At 48.5% G+C, this 16,577-nt stretch overlaps 1 long non-coding RNA gene across 1 annotated transcript; it reads right to left on the minus strand.

The window, feature by feature from the left end:
* Nucleotides 1-10,028: 10,028 nt before the first annotated feature.
* On the minus strand, nucleotides 10,029-13,639 carry LOC120909731. The gene is made up of 2 exons (XR_005741367.1): nucleotides 13,600-13,639; nucleotides 10,029-10,642 (listed from the first exon to the last, which is right to left on the minus strand). It is a non-coding gene; the product is annotated as an uncharacterized LOC120909731 (long non-coding RNA).
* Nucleotides 13,640-16,577: the final 2,938 nt, after the last annotated feature.

Raw genomic sequence — 16,577 nt, forward strand, 5'->3', positions numbered from 1 at the left:
GTAAATTGGGTTTCTGCCAGGCTGGGCTGTCCTGTGATTCCATTCTGTGTTCCAGAGATACCTTTCCATCTCTGGGTGTCAGGTGGCGCCAGAGGAGTCCAGGCGGTGGCGCCTTCCTGCCAGCAGCCAATCAGAGGAGTTTCTGCCTCGTGGGGCATGCTGGGGGAGGGTGCTTCTAGGGCAGATGCCATTTTGAGAGGTCTTCTTGTGTTCCTGGTTTTCCAGGTATGGCACCCACCTTTAGGGTATGCGCACATCACGGGCCCCGGCGATATGGCCTACCAGGCCGGGGTGCACGTGCTACGCAGAGTTCTCGGCCCTCATGGCCCGGAGCATCTGAAGCTGTGGAGGGGCCCCATTGATCGACTGGGTCCCCACATTCTGAGAGGAAGATCCCAAGCGAGTTGTGCTGTTCGATGGGGAGTCAGTCTGAGGTGAGCCCGGAGGCAGGCGATCCAACAGGGCCTAGACAATCCATCGGGGCACTCCCCCCCCCCCCCCGCCCGCTGTCTGGCACTTCCCCAGTCTAGATGGCGGGTGGTGGCTCCTTTGTCCTCTCTCCATCACGGCGGTGTTCTGGCAGGTCCCACCATGCAGCCCCTCCCTCTTCCTCCTAAGCACCCAATAGGATTGCCTGTCTTTTCAGCCAATCAGATGACGGGTCTCAAGACCCGCTTCCTGAGTGCCCGTGAGGAGGATCAGTGTGATAATAGCGAATATTCATTCGCAAATGTCACACAATTGGATGGGCTCAAGGATCAGTGCTCTGCGCCCCGAGACCACACTTTTTTAAAGTCTATTAGAGCCCCTGGCTCTAATCACGTACTTCAAACCCCCCCATTGGAATCCATGGTCCGGCACCCTGTATGTAGATCAGGGGGCCGGACGCATAGACGGGGGGGGGGGGGGCAGCGGCGCCCATGGGATCCTAATGGATGGGCCAAAAGGGTTGCACCCGCTGCATGTACCCCCTAAAGGGTTGCAGATTACTGGGTTCCCCACTCTTGTATAGCCAGGCAATAAGCATTTTGAACTTTCATTCGGAGACAAGGAACAGACTTTGAGCTTGTTTTTTTTTTATGTTTTATTATAAGTAATAACTTGGATGGGGAATAGAAATCATGGGATGCCCAACTTGATAGCAAAAAAAAAACACAGAGCGTGTACATAGGGAGGAGGTGCACAAACAAGGTCCATAAAGACATGCATGAGCGAGTCCAGACCTTAACCCGATTCTTTCTCGTCCAACTTCAGTGCCTGACCTCACAAATGCGCTTCTGGAAGAAAGGTCAAACATTCCCATAGACACCCTCCTAAACCTTGTGGACGGCCTTCCCAGAATACTTGAAGCTGTTATAGCTGCAAAGGGCGGGGCCAACTCAATATTGAACCTTATGGACTAAGACTGGGATACCATTAAGGTTCATGTGCGTGTAAAGGCAGGTGTCACAATACTTTTGGTCATAGAGTGTATATTACTGCCTAGTCCAGCCTTTCTCAGCCATGGTTCCTCCAAAGTTTTCTAGGGGTTCCTTGAGCAATGGACAATTTCTGTCTCTCAGTAACAGCTGACATCAATGATCTGTAAGGAGGGCAGTCTTCCCACTGATGATAATATAACGGGGTCCTTCTCCCATTGGTCACCAATGTAAGGGACCACTACACTGACCACTGATATAAGGGGGTCCTTCTCCCATTGGTCACCAATGTAAGGGACCACTACACTGACCACTGATATAAGGGGGTCCTTCTCCCATTGGTCACCAATGTAAGGGGCCACTACACTAACCACTGATATAAGGGGGTCCTTCTCCCATTGGTCACCAATGTAAGGGGCCATTACACTAACCACTGATATAAGGGGGTCCTTCTCCCATTAAGAAATGGGATGCAGACCCTACATCCTTTCTCATTAGAACATTGGTAGAGCTCCTCCCATTGGACACAGTTAAACAAACAGTTATTTCTACAGTTAGGAATCTGCTACAAAGTTTGTTAAAATCCCCGTAATGTACATTTATCACCCAGAGGGGAGTGGTTTTACTCTTTCATATGTTGAAAATGATCAGCTCCATCTAATGGCCTTAATGGAGGTATTATTCTGAATCGACTCCATCAGCAGAAAAGTCACATTATGACCACTAGATGGAACTGATGATCATAGGAAATCTCTGTATTATGTAAAGAAACCGTAAGAATTTGTCACGGATCGGCGAATGATTGTGATATGCACCCGACATTTTCTTTTATAAATAAACCCCTAAATGTTTTCGAAAACCTTCCACCACAAAATGTACTCAGCCAATGAGAGGTGATGACTCCATTTTTATTTTTCTCCGGCTATCAATGACCAACACGGTACAACACTTCATCCATGTCTTTGGTGATCTCTGATCTCCTTATGAAGTGTTTCTTACATGATGAAGATCAGCCATGGAGTATATCTGAGGTGTATATCAGGGTGTGCTTCTTCCCCACATGTCCAGCAACATTCATATACAAGACATTTCCCGCACTCACTAATACACCTCGAGGGTTGTGTGGGACCCCTGATGTACAGGAAGACAGGACTTCAGTGAGGAACATTTCCCTCACTCAGGACAGGAATACGGCTTCTCCCCCGTGTGAGATCTCTGATGTCTGGAAAGAGTGGACTTCTGTGAAAAACATTTCCCACACTCAGGACAGGAATACGGCCTCTCACCTGTGTGCAATCTCTGATGTTTGTAAAGACTGAACGTCCTTGAGAAACATTTTCCGCACTCAGAACAGAAATACGGCTTCTCTCCCGTATGAGTTCTCTGATGTCTGAAAAGATCGCACTTCTGGAAAAAACTTTTCTTGCACTCAGAACAGGAATACGGCTTCTTACCCGTGTGAGATCTCCGGTGTTTGAATAGGGAGGATTTATGAAGAAAACTTTTCTCACACTCGGGACAGGAATAGGTCTTCCTATCCAAGTGCAAACTCTGATGTCTATAAAGACGAGACTTCTCTGAAAAACATTCTCCGTACTCCAGACTGGAATACGGTTTCTCACCTGTGTGAGATCTCTGATGTCTTTCAAAACTGGACTTGTTTGAAAAACATTTACCGCAATCCGGACAGGAATACGGCTTTTCTCCTGTGTGAAAATACGATGGTCCATCTACACTGTGTGGTGCCGGATGGACATTTGAGGTAGTCGGGTTTTCTCCTGGACTATACTGTGTGATGTCCTCATCTTCTACTTTACAGTCTGGAGACAAAGTGAGACAATCCTCTGAGGTTTTCCTCATCTCCCGTCCATCTACTAAAATAGAAATACAAAGATTATTACTAGACATGAGCTGATTGGTTCCCCTAAACCAGCACTCCGCCCACATCAGGCAGCTTTGTCTCTGAGGATCTTACAATTCCCCCCTCAAGGTAACTAGTAAATGGCTCCTCTGATCTCCTACCAGATCATTTCTTTATTCATGGACCTTAGTCAGAGAGTGAGGAAACAACGGGAACTGTCTTTTATAGGAGTGACAGTGATGAGGGGATTATAGGACGAGGGTCCCCTCCCCCTCTATCACTCATTGCCATCTTCCCCAGACCCAGCCTGTAACCACGAGTTTGGCATGACCTTGCAAATGTTCATGTGAAACGTGCTACTCTTGTCCTCAATTTAAATTGGTGATGTAGGGTTAGTAATGGAGCTTGAGTTACACACATCTCCTCCTAAAATGAAAATGTTCAAGATGTGCTGTTTAAGTTCTTTTGAAGAAGCACAAAGAAATGGGCAACTTTGGAGGAGCGTAGACGCAGTGGTCAGGTAACGCTGAGGAGCGTAGACGCAGTGGTCGGGTAACATTGAGGAGCGTAGACGGAGTGGTCAGGTAACATTGAGGAGCGTAGACGCAGTGGTCAGGTAACAATGAGGAGCGTAGACGCAGTGGTCAGGTAACAATGAGGAGCGTAGACGCAGTGGTCGGGTAACATTGAGGAGCGTAGACGGAGTGGTCGGGTAACATTGAGGAGTGTAGACGTAGTGGTCGGGTAACATTGAGGAGCGTAGACGCAGTGGTCGGGTAACATTGAGGAGCGTAGACGCAGTGGTCGGGTAACATTGAGGAGCGTAGACGCAGTGGTCGGGTAACATTGAGGAGCGTAGACGCAGTGGTCGGGTAACGCTGAGGTGCGTAGATGCAGTGGTCAGGTAACGCTGAGGTGCGTAGACGCAGTGGTCGGGTAACGTTGAGGAGCGGAGACGCAGTCGTCATGTAACGTTGAGGAGCGTAGATGCAGTGGTCGGGTAACGTTGAGGAGCGTAGACGCAGTGGTCGGGTAACATTGAGGAGCGGAGACGCAGTGGTCGGGTAACGTTGAGGAGCGGAGATGCAGTGGTCGGGTAACGCTGAGGAGCGTAGACGCAGTGGTCGGGTAACATTGAGGAGCGTAGATGCAGTGGTCAGGTAACGTTGAGGAGCGTAGATGCGGTGGTCAGTAACGTTAAGGAGCGTAGATGCAGTGGTCGGGTAACGTCGAGGAGCGTAGACGCAGTGGTCGGGAAACGTTGAGGAGCGTAGACGCAGTGGTCAGTAACGTTGAGGAGCATAGACGCAGTGGTCAGTAACGTTGAGGAGCGTAGACGCAGTGGTCAGGTAATGTTGAGGAGCATAGACGCAGTGGTCGGGTAACGTTGAGGAGCGTAGACGCAGTGGTCGGGTAACTATGAGGAGCGTAGACGCAGTGGTCGGGTAACGTTGAGGAGCGTAGACGCAGTGGTCGGGTAACGTTGAGGAGCATAGACGCAGTGGTCGGGTAACGTCGAGGAGCGGAGACGCAGTGGTCAGGTAACGTCGAGGAGCGGAGACGCAGTGGTCGGGTAACGTCGAGGAGCGGAGACGCAGTGGTCAGTAACGTTAAGGAGCGTAGATGCAGTGGTCGGGTAACGTCGAGGAGCGTAGACGCAGTGGTCGGGTAACATTGAGGAGCGTAGACGCAGTGGTCAGGTAACATTGAGGAGCGTAGACGCAGTGGTCGGGTAATGTTGAGGAGCCCGAAGAAGCACCGGATGGCGACGGGGATAAGAATGATCAAGCGGCAGAACTGCCACTATGATCGTTCTCATTGTGCACAGAATCGCCAGCTGGAAAGAATTATATCTGAATGATGCCTGTAGCTGCACCCATCATTCAGATATACCCCCCCTCGAAAGTCAGCGACGTCAAATGACGGCGTGCTGTATCCTCATCGGGGGCCTGGAGAAAGAATTGACCGGTGCCGGATGACGACGATAGAGATGATGGTCACCAGTCAACTCTATGACCGTCAGAGGCCCAGGCTCGACATTATGATGTCACGCCCGGGTTCCCGGATGTAAACAAAGCTGCGATCGCGGCTGTCGGCATGAGATTGGTGAATTTTTTTTCTCAATCTCATGCTTTCCAGCCTGTAGGAGAGATGTGGGATTGACCTCGCATCTCTCCATAAAGAGGACCTGTCACAATAAATTACTATTATTCAGATATAATTCTTTCCAGCCGGCGATTCTGTGCACGATAAGAACGATCATAGTGGAAGTTTCGTTGCTTTATCATTCTTATAGGCGACGAGAGGGGACGTCCCCCCTCCGGATCTTCTTTGGGCTCTCCTGTGCCATTGAGGGGCCTGGAGAAAGAATCGGCCGGCGCTGGATGATGACGATAGAGATGATGGTCACCAGTCATCTATATGACCGTCAGAGGCCCGGGCGACGGGAGGGGACGTCCCCCCTCCGGAGCTTCTTTGGGCTCTCCCATGCCATCGGGGGCCCGGAGAAAGAATTGGCCGGCGCCGGATGATGACGATAGAGATGACTGATGACCAGTTGGTCACCAGTCATCTCTATGACCGTCAGAGGCCCGGGCGACGGGAGGGGACGTCCCCCCTCCGGCGCTTCTTTGGGCTCTCCCATGCCATCGGGGGCCCGGAGAAAGAATTGGCCGGCGCCGGATGATGACGATAGAGATGACTGATGACCAGTTGGTCACCAGTCATCTCTATGACCGTCAGAGGCCCGGGCGACGGGAGGGGACGTCCCCCCTCCGGCGCTTCTTTGGGCTCTCCCATGCCATCGGGGGCCCGGAGAAAGAATTGGCCGGCGCCGGATGATGACGATAGAGATGACTGATGACCAGTTGGTCACCAGTCATCTCTATGACCGTCAGAGGCCCGGGCGACGGGAGGGGACGTCCCCCCTCCGGCGCTTCTTTGGGCTCTCCCATGCCATCGGGGGCCTGGAGAAAGAATCAGCCGGCGCTGGATGATGACGATAGAGATTTCTGGTCACCAGTCATCTCTATGACCGTCAGAGGCCCGGGCGCGACATTATGATGCCACGCCCTGGTTCCCGGATGTAAACAAAGCCGCAATCACGGCTGTCGACATGAGATTGGTGATTTTTTTTTTTCAATTTAATGCTTTCCAGCCTGGAGGAGAGATGTGGTGTCTTATTGACCCCGCCTCTCTCCATAAAGAGTACCCGTCACAATAGCTTCCTATTACAAGGGATGTAAAGTAATCAAAAAAAGTGTAAAAATAAATACATTTAAAACGCCACTGCCCCCGGGAGCTCACGCTCAGAAGCGAACACACACGCAAGTCCCGCCCACATATGTAAACGCCATTCAAACCACACGTGAGGTATCGCCACATGCGTTAGAGCGTGTGCAACAATTCTAGCCCTAGACCTCCTCTGTAACTCTAAACTGGTAACCTGTAAAAGAAAAAAAATTAAATCCTCGCCTATGGAGATTTTTAAGTACCGAAGTCTGGCGCCATTCCATGAGTGTGCGCAATTTTAAAGTGTGACATGTTAGGTATCTATTTCCTCGGCATAACATCATTTTTCACATTCTACAAAAAAATAAAACTGGGCTAACTTTACTGTTTTGTTATTTTTTAATTCGTGAAACAGTTTTTTCCCCAAAAAAAGGAGTTTGAAAAACGATTGCGCAAATACCGTGCGAGATAAAAAGTTGCAATGACCGCCATTTTATTCCCTAGGGCAGTGATGGCGAACCTCGGCACCCCAGATGTTTTGGAACTACATTTCCCATGATGCTCATGCACTCTGCAGAGTAGCTGAGCATCATGGGAAATGTAGTTCCAAAACATCTGGGGTGCCGAGGTTCGCCATCACTGCCCTAGGGTGTCTGCTAAAACACACACACACACACACACACACACACACACATATATATGTATATACTCGAGTATAAGCCAACCCGAATATAAGGCACCTAATTTTACCACAAAAAGCTGGGAAAACGTATTGACTCGAGTATAAGCCTGCCCGAGTGTCCATCTGCATGCCTCACTTTGTCCATGTGCATGCCTCACTGTGCCCATGACTAGACAGACATTTAACATGGGAGTCTATAGAAGGAGTGCCTGGATTTGAAAAATCGGTGCTCCCCAGCCAACAACCTTTGCACACTTGTAGAGGAACAGTGGGTCTACATGTTTGGGGACCTGGCTGGTACCGGGTCCCCAAAGTCCGGGAGATCGGGCGCCAAAAGGTGACTTGAGTATAAGCCGAGGGGGGCATTTTCAGCACAAACAAAATGTGCTGAAAAACTCGGCTTATACTCGAGTATATACGGTACGTATACTGTATTTATCGGTGTATACCACACACTTTTTTTCTTTAAAATCAAGGCAAAATCATGGGTGTGCGATATACGCCGACCCCCGCTGTCTCTCTGAGAGACGAGCGGAGTGTACTGCGCACTCGGCTAGGCTCGGCCCGCCGCAGCCTAGAGCCAAGTGTACTGCGCACTTGGCTAGGCTATGCTCGGCTCCGCCCACAGCCAAGCGAGAGGAGCCGAGAGAAGCCGAACACACAGGAAATCCGGCTCCTCTCGGCTCACGCCAAAATCCAAAAATGAACACCGGACACGCTCACCTGGATGGAGGCCGCAGACGGACGCGCTGGACGGAGACGGACACCTGGATGGAGGCCGCAGACGGACGCGCTGGACGGAGACGGACACCTAGATGGAGGCCGCAGACGGACACCTCCAAAGCCGCAGACGGACCCCGCGCAAGGAAGCCGCAGATGGACACCCACAAGGCCGCAGACGGACGCCGGACAAGGCCGCCGATGGACGCAGGGCAAAAATGTAGGTTTTCTTTTTTTTCCCCTTTTTTCCCTTGCTAAGCTTGGGGTGGGCGTTATACGCCGGGGCGCGGTATACCCCGATAAATACGGTGTATATATATATATATATATGTAATGTTTGGGGGTTCTGGGTAGTTTCCTAGCAAAAAAATTATGATTTTTACATGACGGGTAGGAGTGCCAGAAAAGGCCCGTACCGTATGGAAGTGGTTAATTGAGGCATCAGTAGGTTAAATGTTTTTGAATATTTATTTCAAAGAAAAACAGTAAACTAGCTCTGTAAGTGGAAAAAAGGGTCAACAAAAACAATACGGTATCAACAATAACTTTAAAAAGTACAAAAACCTTAGTAGCTCAATCAGCAACCAAGCTAAAAAAAAATACAAGAGTTCAAATCCTTCGAAACTTGGATTCCTCCTCATCATCTTTATGTCCAAAAACAGAGCTTCAGCTGGTGTGAGGTCATCAGCGTATGAACATATTCGCTAGCACACCACGGATCGTATATGACGTCCAAAAGTTTTAATGCAAAGAAAGCATCGTAAGAAGTGCAACGTTTCGAGGCCACGCAGGACCTCTTCGTCAGGCAAGTGGTCAGAGGCAGGACCTCTTCGTCAGGCAAGTGGTCAGAGGCAGAACCTCTTCGTCAGGCAAGTGGTCAGAGGCAGGACCTCTTCGTCAGGCAAGTGGTCAGAGGCAGGACCTCTTCGTCAGTTGCCTGACGAAGAGGTCCTGCGTGGCCTCGAAACGTTGCACTTCTTGTGATGCTTTCTTTGCATTAAAACTTTTGGACGTTATATACGATCCGTGGTGTGCTGGCGAATATGTTTATATGGTTGATTGTTCCAGTACCCAGCTGGTGATCGCTTCAGCACCCATTTTTGTATTTATGAGACGTTTCTCCGGGAAGGTGTGCGATTGGAATATTAACTAGAAGGTTATCAAGCGTAGACGTGGTCATCAGTTCGCCGAGTTCGCAGTCATCACTGCCGTCGTTCTCATACAAAGCGCCGTCTTCGCTGCCACCCATAGCACTACGAAGGCCACATTTCTTGAAGGTGCGTTGCACCACGTCCTCTGGAATCTCTTCCCGTGCATCACGAACCCACTTTGCCAACAATTCTATGTCGGGCTTCACCAGATTTCAAACTTTTGGTAGTCGGGCTTGACCAGATGACATCCATTCATGCCACATCTTTCGCACACAGCCTTAGAAAGGTTTATTTAAACACACATCTAGGGGCTGCAATACGGAGGTAATGCCCACCTGATGCAACGGCCAAAGTAACTTGAGAAGACTTTGTCATTGTTTTGTATGTCATCAGATGTGTGAACCTATCCCAAACTAGCAATGATGGTTTTCCTTTAAGGCTGTTCCTGGTCGTCCGTTCCATATTTCTTCCAGCCATTTTGTTGTTCTGTCTTCCTCCATCCGTCCTTTAACCGCTTCCTGACCGCCGCACGAACTTATACGTCGGCAGGATGCGCAAATGGGCGTATATATATACGTCCCCTTTAATTTGCGAGCTGTGTGGTCGCACGTGCCGGCGTGCTCGTGACCCTGCCGCGAGCTCCGTGACCGCTTGGTATCCATTTCCTTCTAATTTGGCCTTCAGAATAGGTGGGTCTTGAGTTTTTTTCTGAAGGCCTGATGATTCTCTCCTGTATGTACGGCACTCGTCCCCTCCAAGGCAGCCAGCATATATATATATATCTTTTGTTGCCCCCGGAGCTCTGGGATTCATTGGGAGCCACAAAAGATATTTATGTCAAAATTACCAGGCGGCCCGTCCAAAACAGGAACCAACCGCGGCCCGCGGGCCGGACTTTGGACATGCCTGCATTAGCCAAAACGTGACGGAACGACTCTGAAATAATGTTTTTTTTTTCCATTTCCTGTGGTTCCAAGTAAAATAGTTTTGTCTCCCGAACCTGCCACAGTTCGGTTGCTTGGAAGATCAAAGGTCGTAGGCGTTTCATCCAAATTCGCAATATCTCCCAGGTCATACTTATGGATCCTTCTTTGTTTTCTGAATGAATGACATCACTTTTTCGTCAAGGTAACTTCTGCGCGATCTTTGTTCTACGGCAAACATAAGGCAAACCTATTCATAAAGCGGGTACACCATCCCGCCGACGCCCCGAATTTTTCGATGCCTGGTGCTTTTAATTTGTCATCTTTAGCCATTTGAAGGGCCCGATAGCGAATACCCATGCGCGTCACGGCGTAACCGTTTCGAAGACACTCCATAATCCATTTATGCAACTCAGTCTCTAGAGCGACATACGACGTCGTTAAACCCCGTCGAGCTTTTTTCGCCTCCGGAATCTTTTCCAAGTCCGCTTTCATTTTCCGCCACTCCCTCACTTGTTTTTCGTCAACGCAAAATTCCCTACTTGCGACACTGTTATTGGTTTCTTCCGCTCTTGACACAACCATAAGTTTGAAACCGGCTTTGTATGACCTGCGTTTCTGTTTTGGTCCAGGATAAGAAGCATTGGGATCCATTTCTAACAGGATGAAAAAAAAAAAAAAAAAAGACTTTGAAAAAGAATGCCTTACCATAGCGATTGAATTTTCAAAATATACCGTAAGCCCTACTCCAAAAATAAGCCCTAGTTATAGTTCTTAACCACTTAAGACCCGGACCATTATTGCAGGTTAAGGACCTTGCCCCTTTTTTGCGATTCGGCATTGAGTCGCTTTAACTGACTATTGCGCGGTCGTGCGACGTGGCTCCCAAACAAAATTGGCGTCCTTTTTTTCCCACAAATAAATCTTTCTTTTGGTGGAATTTGATAACCTCTGCGGTTTTTATTTTTTGCGCTATAAACAAAAATAGAGCGACAATTTTGAAAAAATGCAATATTTTTTACTATAATAAATATCCCCCAAAAAAGATATAAAAAAACATTATTGTTCCTCAGTTTAGGCCGATACGTATTCTTCTACATATTTTTGTTAAAAAAAAAAATCGCAATAAGCGTTTATCGGTTGGTTTGCGTTTACAAAATAGGGGATAGTTTTATTGCATTTTTATTAATAATTTTTTTTTTACTACTAATGGCGACGATCAGCGATTTTTTTCGTGACTGCGACATTATGGCGGACACATCGGACAATTTTGACACATTTTTGGGACCATTGTCATTTTCGCAGGAAAAAGTGCTATACAAATGCACTGTTTACTGTGAAAATGACAATGGCAGTTTAGGAGTTAGGGGGCGCTGAAGGGGTTAAGTGTGACCTCATATGTGTTTCAAACTGTTTCAAACTGTCAGTGATCGTCTTTCCCTATATCAGGCAACAGGCGATCACCGACATTGCCACAATGAAGAACGGGGAAGGTGTGTTTACACTCACCTCTCCCCGTTCTTCAGCTCCTGTGACTGATCGCGGGACACAGTCGGCGATCGGGTCCCGCGGGCGCGGTCACGGAGCTTCGGACCGGCTGGGCTCTTAAAAGAGGACGTACAGGGACGTGCCTGTGCCCAGCCGTGCCATTCTGCCGACGTATATCGGCGTGAAGGGGTCCTTAGGGTGGTTAAAGTGGAGCTCCACCCTAAAGTGGAACTTCTGCTCATCGGATTCCTCCCCCCCTCCGGTGCCACAATTGGCACCTTTTGGGGGGGACAGGATACCAGGTATCCTTTCCCACTTGCGGGAGTCCGGCTGCGGCCGTGACATCACCGCGGGGCTCCCTCCTCCTCCTCGTCCCCTGGCCGCCGGGCTAATAGGAGAGAGGAGCGAGTAGGGTTCCCGGCGCGAAGCCGGAAGGCTACACTGCCGGGTTCCCTTACCCGCAATGGCGACGGCAGCACCCGACAGCTGAGGGGAAACATCAGCTGCGGTGCCGACATCGAGGGACTGCAGGACAGGTAAGTCTCCATTTATTAAAAGCCAGCAGCTGCAGTATGTGTAGCTGCTGGCTTTAAAAAAAAAATACCTGTAACACCCCTTTAAAAGAGGTCAATTTATAGTAAAAACGGTGGTGTCCAGGCAACTATACATATAAACAAGTAAAATCAATTGGCAATAGAATGCAGCAAGACAGATAGACTTCACCAGACCGAGTACGGTATATCCAAGACCAGAGATATACCGGTACTTGTATTCAGCAATGCTTGGGCGGAGCCGGGGGGGGGGGGGGGGGGTGACCAAGCACAGGTAAGACTGTAAAGGTTACATCATTGGTCACAGCCCTGGAGAAGAGCTGGAGAAGAAGAGCAGCCACATCTGACATCTGACAAGGATGCGGTGTGCCCCAGGTACCAGCACACAGAAGTGGGCAGGTTCTTGCCCAGTACGGCACGTACAACACAGAGGCATGAGAAAAGAAGAGCGGTGATATCGGCAGTCATCGGACCACCCACAGAGGCTGCAGGCGCCCGCAGATGAGCGGGAGAGCCCGGAGAACACCCGCACTGCACCGGAGAACAGGTAAGTGGGACCCTCACTTGGAGTATCAGCCGAGAGGGGCTTTTTCAGCATAAAAACGTTGCTTTATAGACGAGTATATACGGTATATACATATTAAGAAAAACCTGCGCTGGGACTGGGATCTGAGGCTGCTGCCCCCTAAAAAGTCTGTCCCCCTAAGGGGAAGGTGATGAAAGTAGGTATGTGAGGGTGGTGGCGCTGCCTAATGCACAAATAATCGGCAGAACCTACCGGCCTATAGAGGATAGGTCAATGTAGGTAGTGTCTGGTTAGTGCACCCCAATGGGCTATAATGAGGTACCCGACAAATGGACAAGCCAGCTGCCAATCTTACTATGTGTGTATATATAAAGATATATAAAGATGGTACCTTACATTGATATGAGCAGACTATGCACTAAACGTGGCGTGATGATGGGGTGCTCTGAGTCTATATATTCACCATAGATGAACAGAGTGTGTAGCATACATCAGTATCTACCCTCATATATGGTATATACACCTGTCAAACAAAAAAATTGGTTGCAGCCTTGCAAAGATTCCACATCCCAAAAACATTTAATCAGCGACAGTCGGCATCAGAGGCTTGATAGCTGCTGCTAACCCAGGAATGATTCATTTTCGAAAATGTCAGCTGGTCAACAGAGTCTGTGGACAGACACGCTCTCCTGTTTCAAGGACCTGCGACACCCTTTGCTATTCCATCATCCTAATCAGTGGAGGCCATGAGATATAGACATGAAAGGTAAGGAGTGAGGAGGAGAAGAATTGTGTCCCTTTTGTGCGGCTTTCAGATGTTTTTGCCAATGGGCTGAGTGGCGGCAGGTTAAATGCCTTGTCAAGCATGTGGTACCCAAATGGCTGGGGGGTTTTGCCACGCTTGAGGCAAAGTTTGCCAATTGAAAGAGTGCGATCGGCTGCACATGTGCTAAACAATTACAGGCTGTTATCACCCAGTCCCCGCCCTACTCTGGACCAATCAGTGAGCAGTATGGGTGGAGGAATGGATTTAGTGTTAATGACCCACCTGTGCTGATCTCTGTAGGAGTGTCCTCCTCTATAAATGTCCTCGTTATTCCATCCTCCTCCATAGACTGCTGATCATCCCTCACATACGTCTCTTCTTCTTCTGATTTAATCTTAATATTGATTGGATCTCCACTCTAAACCAAGAAAATGAGAGAGAATATCATCTGTACAGAATAAATTTTCATCATCTCATTGAGTCACTTTTGTGTTCTAGATGCTCCATTCCACCAACCTTGTAACAGTGGGGGATGGTGTGACCTTCCTGTGTGGAATCCCGGGAATACAGAGGACGGGGACATCTCTCTGGTGGGTTCCTGGTATTAGGTGGCTCCATCATATCCTTGTGTCCTTCTGAAAACTCCTCCATCACTCCATACTCCTCATCCTCCTCTTGAAACCCTTCTTTAACAAGAATATCATGATCCTCGAAGTTTCCATTCTGAATATATAATAAAACATTAATCGTAACAAACATGTGTGTGTATAAATCAGAACTACCAATAATTGTTCCTCATCTACCTGATGATGGTGGGGGATGGTGTGACCTTCCTGTGTGGAATCCCGGGAATACAGAGGACGAGAACATCTCTCTGGGGGGTTTCTGGTATTAGGTGGCTCCATCATATCCTTGTGTCCTTCTGAAAACTCCTCCATCCCTCCATACTCCTCATCCTCCTCTTTATACTCTTCTTTAACCTCAACTTCAAAATCTCTCAGGTCTCCACTCTGAATATATAATAAAAATGACATCAATGGTAACAATGCAGATAATGTACAGATCCTAATGATACGATAAGTGATTGTCTGTTACTGGATAATGTCCCAGAATTCCCAGAATCCTCCTCACCTCTCCTGTCAGCAGCTCCATCATCTTCTTGGTAACTTCTAGAATCTTCTCCATGTTGTGTCTCTCGGGTTTTAGGGAGTCACATGGAGACACTGTGATGGTCATATGATCACCTGACTTCACAAGAGGAAATCTCTGTATTGGAGAACCAATAGGAATATCATGTTAGAATCCCAGAATCCTCCTCACCTCTCCGGTCAGGTCTGTGTTTTATTAATAGATATAAGAGTGATGTCATGTGACCTCCCAGAATCCTCCTCACTTCTCCGGTCTGGTCTGTATTTTATTAATAGAGATAAGAGTGATGTCATAATGTGACCTCCCAGAATCCTCCTCACCTCTCCGGTCAGGTCTGTGTATTATTAATAGAGATAAGAGTGATGTCATGTGACCTCCCAGAATCCTCCTCACCTCTCCGGTCAGGTCTGTATTATTAATAGAGATAAGAGTGATGTCATGTGACCTCCCAGAATCCTCCTCACCTCTCCGGTCAGGTCTGTATTTTATTAATAGAGATAAGAGTGATGTCATGTGACCTCCCAGAATCCCCCTCACCTCTCCGGTCAGGTCTGTATTATTAATAGAGATAAGAGTGGTCATGTGACCTCCCAGAATCCTCCTCACCTCTCCGGTCAGGTCTGTATTATTAATAGAGATAAGAGTGATGTCATGTGACCTCCCAGAATCCTCCTCACCTCTCCGGTCAGGTCTGTATTTTATTAATAGAGATAAGAGTGATGTCATGTGACCTCCCAGAATCCCCCTCACCTCTCCGGTCAGGTCTGTATTATTAATAGAGATAAGAGTGATGTCATGTGACCTCCCAGAATCCTCCTCACCTCTCCGGTCAGCAGGTAGATGATCTCCAGGGTGAGGTTTAATATCCTCTCAGTCATGCGACTCCAGTCCTCCTCCATCCTCATTGATGTGGTCATGTGATGTATGCGTTTTTCTCTGTAGACGAATAGCAGAGAATTATCTGGACTGTATTGATTGTATAATATTAGGATGGGGATATGAGGGGGTTAATAGTTAGACTGCCCCCAGTGGGGTGTTGCACATGTAGAGGTCTATACATCAGATTAAAAACAGGGACAATTGAGGAGAGAAAGACAAAGAAATTCCTGCCGCTATATGTACTCACAGCTGTAGGGATGGGAATTAGGTGGCCACAACTTATTGGGTGTGAAATCAAGTTTGGATGACTTATCTCATCCCTCGTTACAAGAGACTGCTGAGGTGAGACGCCTGCCTTTACACGCACATGAATTTTATTGGCATCCCAGTCTTAGTACGTAGGGTTCAATATTGAGTTGGCCCACCCTTTGCAGTTAGAACAGCTTCAACTCTTCTGGGAAGGATGTCCACAAGGATTAGGGGTGTGTCTATGGGAAGGCTGTGGACAAGGTTGAGGGGTGTGTCTATGGGAAGGCTGTGGACAAGGTCGAGGGGTGTGTCTATGGGAAGCCTTTCAACAAGGTTTAGGCGTGTGTCTATGGGAAGGCTGTGGACAAGGTTGAGGGGTGTGTCTATGGGAAGGCTGTCCACAAGGTTTAGGGGTGTGTCTATGGGAAGGCTGTCCACAAGGTTTAGGAGTGTGTCTATGGGAAGGTATGTCCACAAGGTTTAGGAGGGTGTCTACGGGAAGGCTGTCCACAAGGTTTAGGGGTGTGTCTATGGGAAGGCGGTATGGGCCTTGCTTTGTACACTGGTGGGCAGTCATGTTGGAACAGGAAGGGGTCATCCTCAAACTGTTCCCACAAAGATGAGAGAATGAAATTGTCCAGAAATGTCTTGGTATGCTGACGCCTTAAGATTTCCCTTCACTGGAACTACGGGGCCAAGCCCAACCCCTGAAAAACAACCCCCACACCATAATCCCCCCCCCCTTTGCCAAATGATGTGGAGGGGTGGCTCAATACTATTGGCAATATAGTGTGGATGAACGAGTTCATGTGCGTGTTGACCGTAGTGTATGTGTATATACAGCTGCAGGTCTGGAAATTTGGTGGCCGCCGCCATCATCCTCGTTAAGGGAATCGGGAAGTGAAGCCTCACTTCCTGGTTCCCTACTGGGCATGCGCGAGTCGCGCTGAGTGTCCTCACTGGTCCTTGCTGTCTTTTGGGAC

Source organism: Rana temporaria, chromosome 8 (genome assembly GCF_905171775.1).
Source record: "Rana temporaria chromosome 8, aRanTem1.1, whole genome shotgun sequence".
In the NCBI taxonomy this organism is placed as follows: domain Eukaryota; kingdom Metazoa; phylum Chordata; class Amphibia; order Anura; family Ranidae; genus Rana; species Rana temporaria.